This window comes from Natator depressus, chromosome 6 (genome assembly GCF_965152275.1).
Source record: "Natator depressus isolate rNatDep1 chromosome 6, rNatDep2.hap1, whole genome shotgun sequence".
In the NCBI taxonomy this organism is placed as follows: domain Eukaryota; kingdom Metazoa; phylum Chordata; order Testudines; family Cheloniidae; genus Natator; species Natator depressus.
The window spans coordinates 32,461,393-32,471,965 of NC_134239.1; the positions used below are offsets into that span (position 1 = coordinate 32,461,393).

General features: G+C 45.2%; 1 pseudogene; it reads left to right on the forward strand.

Moving 5' to 3' along the window:
- Positions 1–758: 758 nt before the first annotated feature.
- Positions 759–2,431, forward strand: LOC141989984 (uncharacterized; annotated as a pseudogene).
- Positions 2,432–10,573: the final 8,142 nt, after the last annotated feature.

A 10,573-nucleotide genomic window follows, 5' to 3' on the forward strand; every position in this document is an offset into this window, starting at 1 on the left:
AAAAAACCCCAAACAGCTTAGGCCTACCGTAATCAGATCTGTGTTAAACCTTTTACGGATGAATCTGTAATTATAGTATCAAGTTATGTAGAAGAGAAAAAATGTCAAATGTTAAAATAAATAAATGTGCCATCTAGATAACAATAATCAAGAGCCAATAGAATATTATTATTGATTTGAGTGACTGGCACTGTAGCAGCCATATGCTTGTTTAATCTTTTTTAAAAAATACAGTATTTTTATTTTTCTCTCTTGACATACTTGATTTACAAATACTATATAAGCCTTCTCTGAACCACTTTTGAGATGTAGAGAGAGAGAGTATTCATTTAAAGGATCACAACAGTTGGCAGAGTTGATGGTCTCAATCTAGTTCTCAATGGACAGGGGTGCAAATCTCAAACCACCTCCATTATTAGCTCTACTTCACAGTCTCAGCAGAGAGACCAAGGACTGAATGGGAATAAAGAGATACCTCAGGAGGTTCCCTCTAGGCCCTGGTCTACACTAGGACTTTAGGTCGAATTTAGCAGCATTAAATCGATGTAAACCTGCACCCGTCCACATGATGAGGCCCTTTATTTCGACTTAAAGGGCTCTTAAAATCGATTTCCTTACTCCACCCCTGACAAGTGGATTAGCGCTTAAATCGGCCTTGCCGGGTCGAATTTGGGGTACTGTGGACACAATTCGACGGTATTGGCCTCCGGGAGCTATCCCAGAGTGCTCCATTTTGACCGCTCTGGACAGCACTCTCAACTCAGATGCACTGGCCAGGTAGACAGGAAAAGAACTGCGAACTTTTGAATCTCATTTCCTGTTTGGCCAGCGTGGCAAGCTGCAGGTGACCATGCAGAGCTCATCAGCAGAGGTGACCATGATGGAGTCTCAGAATCGCAAAAGAACTCCAGCATGGACCAAACGGGAGGTACGGGATCTGATCGCTGTATGGGGAGAGGAATCCGTGCTATCAGAACTCCGTTCCAGTTTTCGAAATGCCAAAACCTTTGTCAAAATCTCCCAGGGCATGAAGGACAGAGGCCATAACAGGGACCCGAAGCAGTGCCGCGTGAAACTGAAGGAGCTGAGGCAAGCCTACCAGAAAACCAGAGAGGCGAACGGCCGCTCCGGGTCAGAGCCCCAAACATGCCGCTTCTATGATGAGCTGCATGCCATTTTAGGGGGTTCAGCCACCACTACCCCAGCCGTGTTGTTTGACTCCTTCAATGGAGATGGAGGCAATACGGAAGCAGGTTTTGGGGACGAAGAAGATGATGATGATGACGAGGTTGTAGATAGCTCACAGCAAGCAAGCGGAGAAACCGGTTTTCCCGACAGCCAGGAACTGTTTCTCACCCTGGACCTGGAGCCAGTACCCCCTGAACCCACCCAAGGCTGCCTCCTGGACCCAGCAGGCGGAGAAGGGACCTCCGGTGAGTGTACCTTTTAAAATACTTACATGGTTTAAAAGCAAGCATGTGAAAGGAGTACTTTGCCCTGGCATTCGCGGCTCTCCTGGATATACTCCCAAAGCCTTTGCAAAAGGTTTCTGGGGAGGGCAGACTTATTGCGTCCTTCATGGTAGGACACTTTACCACTCCAGGCCAGTAACACGTACTCGGGAATCATTGTACAACAAAGCATTGCAGTGTATGTTTGCTGGCGTTCAAGCAACATCCGTTCTTTATCTCTCTGTGTTATCCTCAGGAGAGTGAGATATAATCCATGGTCACCTGGTTGAAATAGGGTGCTTTTCTTCAGGGGACACTCAGAGGAGCCCATTCCTGCTGGGCTGTTTGCCTGCGGCTGAACAGAAATGTTCCCCGCTGTTAGCCACAGGGAGGGGGGAGGGTTGAAGGGGTAGCCACGCGGTGGGGGGAGGCAAAATGTGACCTTGTAACGAAAGCACATGTGCTATGTATGTAATGTTAACAGCAAGGTTTACCCTGAAAGAGTGTAGCCAGTGTTTTATAAAATGTGTCTTTTTAAATACCGCTGTCCCTTTTTTTTTCTCCACCAGCTGCATGTGTTTCAATGATCACAGGATCTTCTCCTTCCCAGAGGCTAGTGAAGATTAGAAAGAAAAAAAAACGCACTCGAGATGAAATGTTCTCCGAGTTCATGCTGTCCTCCCACACTGACAGAGCACAGACGAATGCGTGGAGGCAAATAATGTCAGACTGCAGGAAAGCACAAAATGACCAGGAGGAGAGGTGGCGGGCTGAAGAGAGTAAGTGGCGGGCTGAAGAGAGGGCTGAAGCTCGAATGTGGCGGCAGCGTGATGAGAGGAGGCAGGATTCAATGCTGAGGCTGCTGGAGGACCAAACCAGTATGCTCCAGTGTATGGTTGAGCTGCAGCAAAGGCAGCTGGAGCACAGACTGCCACTACAGCCCCTGTGTAACCAACCGCCCTCCTCCCCAAGTTCCATAGTCTCCACACCCAGACGCCCAAGAACGCGGTGGGGGGGCCTCCGGCCAACCAGCCACTCCACCACAGAGGATTGCCCAAAAAAAAGAAGGCTGTCATTCAATAAATTTTAAAGTTGTAAACTTTTAAAGTGCTGTGTGGCATTTTCCTTCCCTCCTCCACCACCCCTCCTGGGCTACCTTGGTAGTCATCCCCCTATTTGTGTGATGAATGAATAAAGAATGCATGAATGTGAAGCAACAATGACTTTATTGCTTCTGCAAGCGGTGATCAAAGGGAGGAGGGGAGGGTGGTTAGCTTACAGGGAAGTAGAGTGAACCAAGGGGCGGGGGGTTTCATCAAGGAGGAACAAACAGAACTTTCACACCGTAGCCTGGCCAGTCATGAAACTGGTTTTCAAAGCTTCTCTGATGCGTACCGCGCCCTCCTGTGCTCTTCTAACCGCCCTGGTGTCTGGCTGCGCGTAACCAGCAGCCAGGCGATTTGCCTCAACCTCCCACCCCGCCATAAACGTCTCCCCCTTACTCTCACAGATATTGTGGAGCACACAGCAAGCAGTAATAACAGTGGGAATATTGGTTTCGCTGAGGTCTAAGCGAGTCAGTAAACTGCGCCAGCGCGCCTTTAAACATCCAAATGCACATTCTACCACCATTCTGCACTTGCTCAGCCTGTAGTTGAACAGCTCCTGACTACTGTCCAGGCTGCCTGTGTACGGCTTCATGAGCCATGGCATTAAGGGGTAGGCTGGGTCCCCAAGGATACATATAGGCATTTCAACATCACCAACAGTTATTTTCTGGTCTGGGAATAAAGTCCCTTCTTGAAGCTTTTGAAACAGACCAGAGTTCCTGAAGATGCGAGCGTCATGTACCTTTCCCGGCCATCCCACGTTGATGTTGGTGAAACATCCCTTGTGATCCACCAGAGCTTGCAGCACTATTGAAAAGTACCCCTTGCGGTTTATGTACTCGCCGGCTTGGTGCTCCGGTGCCAAGATAGGGATATGGGTTCCGTCTATGGCCCCACCACAGTTAGGGAATCCCATTGCAGCAAAGCCATCCACTATGACCTGCACATTTCCCAGGGTCACTACCCTTGATATCAGCAGATCTTTGATTGCGTGGGCTACTTGCATCACAGCAGCCCCCACAGTAGATTTGCCCACTCCAAATTGATTCCCAACTGACCGGTAGCTGTCTGGCGTTGCAAGCTTCCACAGGGCTATCGCCACTCGCTTCTCAACTGTGAGGGCTGCTCTCATCTTGGTATTCATGCGCTTCAGGGCAGGGGAAAGCAAGTCACAAAGTTCCATGAAAGTGCCCTTACGCATGCGAAAGTTTTGCAGCCACTGGGAATCGTCCCAGACCTGCAACACTATGCGGTCCCACCAGTCTGTGCTTGTTTCCCGAGCCCAGAATCGGCGTTCCACAGCATGAACCTGCCCCATTAGCACCATGATGCATGCATTGGCAGGGCCCATGCTTTCAGAGAAATCTGTGTCCATGTCCTGATCACTCACGTGACCGCGCTGACGTCGCCTCCTCGCCCGGTAGCGCTTTGCCAGGTTCTGGTGCTGCATATACTGCTGGATAATGCGTGTGGTGTGTAGTGTGCTCCTAATTGCCAAAGTGAGCTGAGCGGACTCCATGCTTGCCTTGGTATGGCGTCCGCACAGAAAAAAGGCGCGGAATGATTGTCTGCCGTTGCTCTGACGGAGGGAGGGGCGACTGACGACACGGCTTACAGGGTTGGCTTCAGGGGGCTAAAATCCACAAAGGGGGTGGCTTTACATCAAGGAGTAGTTCAGGCAGGACTTCACGGAGGGTTCCAATAAGAAATGGTGCACCTAAGTTATTGTTCTTATTGGAACAAGGAGGTTAGCCTGGCCTCTGATTGATACATGGCTAGATCTACCTCGCTGCACCTTCTCTGTGAGTGACTGCAATGTGACCTAGAGGAATGAGTCCCCTAGACAGGGGAGAAGGCAAATGAGTACAAAACAAATCTGGTCTATTTCTTGTTTTGATCCACTCCATCTATCTTTTACATCTTTGGCTGGCAGCAGACGGTGCAGAAGGACTGCATGCCATCCATATCTCATGGCTGCTCGGCAGAAGACGGTGCAATAGGACTGCTAGCAATCCATATTGCCTGCCTGCTCACCATAAGACGGTTCAATAGGACTGACTGCCGGACTAAAGAGAATGACCTGGTCAAGTCACTAAAAATTTAGTCCCTGCGCCCATGTCTGCCCAGGCGCTCCTGATCGACCTCACACAGGCGACCAGGAACACCTCGGACATGACGCGGACGGCTACCAGTCGTACTGTACCGTCTGCTGCCAGAAGGCAATGGGTTGCTGCTACTGTGTAGCAATGCCGTACCGCGTCTGCCAGCACCCAGGAGACATACGGTGACGGTTACCTGAGCGGGCTCCATGCTTGTGGTGGTATGGCGTCCGCACAGGTAACTCAGGAAAAAAGGCGCGAAACGATTGTCTGCCCTTGCCTTCACGGAGGGAGGGAGGGAACGGGGGCCGGACAATATGTACCCAGAACCACCCGCGACAATGTTTTAGCCCAGTCAGAGTGCTCCATTGTGACTGGTCTGGACAGCACTCTCAACTCAGATGCACGATTGTTTGCCGTTGCTCTGACGCAGGGAGGGGCGACTGAGGACACGGCTTACAGGGTTGACTTCACGGATGGTTCCAATAAGAAATGGTGCACCTAAGTTATTGTTCTTATTGGAACAAGGAGGTTAGCCTGGCCTCTGATTGATACATAGCTAGATTTACCTCGCTGCACCTTCTCTGTGAGTGACTGCAGTGTGACCTGGAGGAATGAGTCCCCTAGACAGGGGAGGAGGCAAATGAGTACAAAACAAATCTGGTCTATTTCTTGTTTTGATCCACTCCATCTATCTTTTACATCTTTGGCTGGCAGCAGACGGTGCAGAAGGACATATTGCCTACCTGCTCACCATAAGACGGTTCAATAGGACTGACTGCTGGACTTAAGAGAATGACCTGGTCAAGTCACTAAAAATTTAGTCCCTGTGCCCATGTCTGCCCAGGCGCTCCTGATCGACCTCACACAGGCGACCAGGAGTACCTCGGACATGACGAGGACGGCTACCAGTCGTATTGTACCATCTGCTGCCACAAGGCAATGGGTTGCTGCTACTGTGTAGCAATGCCGTACCGCATCTGCCAGCACCCAGGAGACATACGGTGACGGTTACCTGAGCGGGCTCCATGCTTGCGGTGGTATGGCGTCCGCACAGGTAACTCAGGAAAAAAGGCGCGAAACGATTGTCTGCCCTCGCTTTCACGGAGGGAGGGAGGGAGGGAAGGAGGGACTAACGATATGTACCCAGAACCACCCGCGACAATGTTTCAGCCCCATCAGGCATTGGGATCTCAACCCAGAATTCCAATGGGCAGCGGAGACTGCGGGAACTGTGGGATAGCTACCCACAGTGCAACACTCTGGAAGTCGACTCTAGCCTCGGTACTGTGGAAGCACTGCGCTGAGTTAATGCACTTAATGCACTTCTGTGGGGACACACACACTCGAATATATAAAACCGATTTCTAAAAAACCGACTTCTATAAATTCGACCTTATTCCGTAGTGTAGACATACCTAAGATAGATTAAAGGCATATTGATGAGGCAGTGTGAAGGACCTTGTACTGGTGCTCTATTTGTGCTGTGTCTTTAAGGTCTTCAGTGAGGCACCTTGTGAAAACACTGCATTCATACAAAAACATTTTAAAAACCTGTTACAAATAAAAGAATGTATGTGATGATTACATAATGCTGACACAATGATTATATAATTTCCATCACCATGGGATTATTTTGATTAATTTCTGCCAGCACCAAGAAGGGTCAGGTCCAGAATTTGAAATATCAAAAAGATGCCCATAATCAGGGATGGCTGAGGCTCTTCCAGATGCAGCGCTCCCACTTAATGAGAGTCCCATATACAGAGTGATTACACCATTGAGCCAAATACATTCATCCAAGCAATTATTTCTCAGCTGTGGATGTAAATGTTTTTAAACTCTTCATAGACAAACTAATTTATATCTTAAGATGTGGTAACTAATATACCAACAGCAGTGTTAGTTTTCAGTCAATCATTAATTTGGCATCCAATTAACAACGCATACATGAAACAAATTTTTCTTCCACAGAAATGAAGACAAAATTGAAATATTATTCTAACATCATTGCTAACACCAATTTGCACTAATGTTTAATATAATTCCTGGGATTCATTGTTAACTGGAATTTTCTTTCCAAGTTTCAAAACAGAAAAATTGTGTGATTCTCAATTTGTTACATTTGGTTAACAATGACACTTTATTAAATTTTAACATAATTTTATGGTTTTCCCATTTTGTCATTGACTTCCTGTACATTTAATACTCTTTGCTGAGCAGCATACTGTATGAAAACTCAAGCTGAATTACAATTTGGCAGATACAATAATTAGCAAATTGAGTACTCACAATAAAAGAAGATATTTCCACTTTGGCATGCAGCTAGAGCTAGAACCCTCTAACTTTACAGCCTGCCAATCAGGACTGAGCTCTTATAATAAGTCCTCTCAAGAGGACTTAAGTGGTACATAGGTTTTACATTGGCTATCTACACAAAAGTGGATTTCAACTTGTGTGTTGATAGTCTGAATTGGAAGTTGACATCATGTCTCTTTCAACCTCCCGAAGTCCAAATGTGTAACTTTTTAAATGGAATCTTGATAAATAGAGACCAGCCTTATTTCTGCAATGTGTTACTCTTCCATTTTTCTCCTCTGCCACCCCTTTGCTACTGTTCCCTCTCTACCCCTTCTTCTTCTCCTTGTCCTCTTTTGTTGACTCCCTTATTGACTTCCCTTATCTCTACATTTTAAAAAAAGTAATGGGTTTCTTCTCCAGTGTGGTCTAAGTTTTACTGATAGCAAATCTAGAAGCCATCCCACTGACAAGCAATACACAAAGTCACTACTCAGTTCTGGGAAAAAGTATGGTTACCTGCCATGTTCATACTAGAAAAGAAATAAAAGTAAAGACAGAAACATGAACTGTCTCAGTAGAATGGTACAATGAAAGAACAAAATCCATTTCTGGTATAACTCCATTGTTTATTATTTATATTGCAGTAGTACTTACAGGTCCAAACTGAAATCAATGCCCCATTGTGTAAGGTGCTGCAGGTAGGTAAGAGATACACCAGGCCTTGAGAATTTACAGACTAAGACACAGGATGAGAGAAAGAAAGCATTATTATCCCAATTTTACAACCTGGGAACTGAGACACAAAGAAAAAATGACTTGCCTGAAGTCACACAGGAAATGTGTGGAAGAGGTAGCAATTGAATTGACATCTGTGTTGTGAAACATCTGGAGTGCAATTATTAGTTTGCAGATTGAAAAACCCTACAGTGAAGAAAGCAAAGGTTTTAATAAAAACTAAATAATATAAACATCTGCTACATTAAATAGATATTCTTTTAATAGATGAGAAAGTGGTGAAAGCACCTTCACATGAGACGTTTGACACTAGCTTGGGAAAAACATTAGTGGAGATAGCAATCCTGTATTCAGCAGGGGATGGAATGGATAACCTAACTGATCTTTTCAAACTTTATCTTCTCTGATTCTATGTGGCTTTGCCCTGAATATTTTATTCATAATCTGCAATATGTTTTTTCTACAAAAGTTGCTATTCCAAAATGTAAAAACTCTAATCTGTGAATGCCCATCGGATAGTTAAATGGCTATCTGATTTGTGTGCACAGAAATCTAAGACTTTCGTGAGCAAACGCTTGTACCTCTTTTTGAGGTGATTGTTTGGCGGTATTTAATATGCAGAGTTCAGTGAAAAGACTAACTAAGACCTGAATTATTTGATGCACCTATGATAGCACCAGCACTAGATAAGTTTTTTATATAAACTAGACAATGCCTTTAGGGGGAAAAACCCTTTGGTTTGTTCTCACACTTTCCTTATGTCCTGGGGATAGAAAGTGAAAAGTGCCCCAGTGAATTTTCTCAGAGTACAATACATATGTGACAACGAAGAACAAAGCAAATACAGTACACTCTTCCTATAACAAACCCCTCAGGATCCAAGCCATTTGTTCATTATAGCCAGGGGTTTATTATATCAAGAAAGCCACTGTGGGGGAGGGAGGACTCCGTAGCTGTGCTGGGGGCTGAGAGCTCCGCCAGCCCCCGCTGCAGTGGCAGGGCTGGAGGTGGGATCCAGGGACTGGGTTCATTATATCTGAAGGTTCATTATTATGAAAGGCATTATAGCGAGGGTGTATTGTAGTGGATGTGCAATATTTTTATTACAAAATCTGGATGCCTTCATTGTTTTTAATTCTTTCAGCTTTTACAAATTGGTAAAATTTTTAAAACTGCTATATTTTCAACACAAACATCAATATTTTTGAATTCTAAACTATTTTCCCCTCCAAACAGATCATTTTTCATATTGAACTCAGAAATTTGGGAATGTCAGTTTGATACCATTTCATAGAAAGCAAAATATTCAGGCTGTAAAATAGTTTGAAATAAAGTGCATGCATGTGTAATTTTGTGACAGATATTCACTAATTTGTAAAACCTTATGTGGCTGGGAAGAGTCCTTCACACTATATACACACACTGTGATAGTGTAGAGAACTTACCTCTTGCCTGAGGTTTGCTTTTATAGTTAACTTGAATGACAAAACTTCCTAAGCGTGGCTTGTTCCTAGGCTTTTTCCCTGCATCTACTTCCTTCTTCCTTCTTAAAGGAGCTACAATCCCTCTCATACCTGGGACTGGAACTTATGTGTCCTGCCTGGTATGGCTTCCAACATGAGTCAATAGAATAGTCCTGCCTATCTCTTTCTTCAGAGTCCTAAATCCTGACAACCTGTAACACACTGTAATAAATGATGGGAGTACCTCAAAGGGAACACATATGTGCCATAATAGTGAGAGCCACGTATTTTTAAAAAGTAACCAGGACATCAACAAGTATTTTTTAAAGTTAAAGAACAACACAAACACTATTGCCTCCAATCTTTTGCAAAGGTCAAACACTCCACTACAATGTTATATAAGTAAAAGGGTTTCATAAACAATGAAAGCACTCTTTGTTTCTGAAACTAGACCATCTGCTCTTCTTCCTTAGGCGGCTGCTGGCGTAAAGGATGTAGATTGGATGGCTGTTGCTTGACAACTAAAGAAAAAAAATGGTTTAGTAAACATAACCAGGAAACAAGATAGGAAAGATGGAAAAATTATTTGTTGAGAGAGGACACTGATTCTAGGTGCCCATATACCTTAAACAAAGGCATAACAAATATCATAGTTTAAATAAATCTGTTTTTCTAGGCAATAATTGCCACCTAGCAGCAACTAGAGGAATTGCATCTGGGACAAGCCTGCAAATTTTGGAGGTACAGTGATGAAGGTCCTGTAAAATCACCTTTGTGATGACGAAGGATGTCCCCCCATCAGACAATATTGTGGGCAAAAGGGGGTGATTATAAAAGGAAACATTAGCAACCATTCCTGGTTAAAAGTTCCAATCTTCATCACTATAGAACCAGGTTTGTGTAGTTCTCTCCTAGGGAGAGTCCTTGCTTTGGAGAGAGAAACTCACTGGGAAGCCAGCAGGCAGCATTGCTCTCGGGAAGCATGATATGAAGGAATAGGTCATACTTTTAGCACAGAAAATATTGAACATATAAAGTAGACATACTAGTCCTAATCCATAACTCTTAAGAGATACACCTATCATCAGGACTTAAATTCTCATATAGTATTTTCTGGAGCCCACCACACACCCTCCTCCCCATTTGGGGCTCTGGACTTCAGCTGCAAGGCGGTGGGTCTCAGAGTTTTAGCCCCATGAGGCATGCTGGGGCTCAGTGCTTCAGCCCCACAGGGTGTGCCGGGGCTTGGGGGCTTCTGTCCTACAGGACATACTGGGGTTCGGGGCTTCTACCCTTCAGGAGGCACCTGAAAATATTTACCGGAGGTCTGCTCCAGACAGCTCTGGCTGAATATAAGCCCTGCTGTGACAAAGTGGGAATGTCCTTAATGTTTTCTCTGAATACTGGGTGGGTGC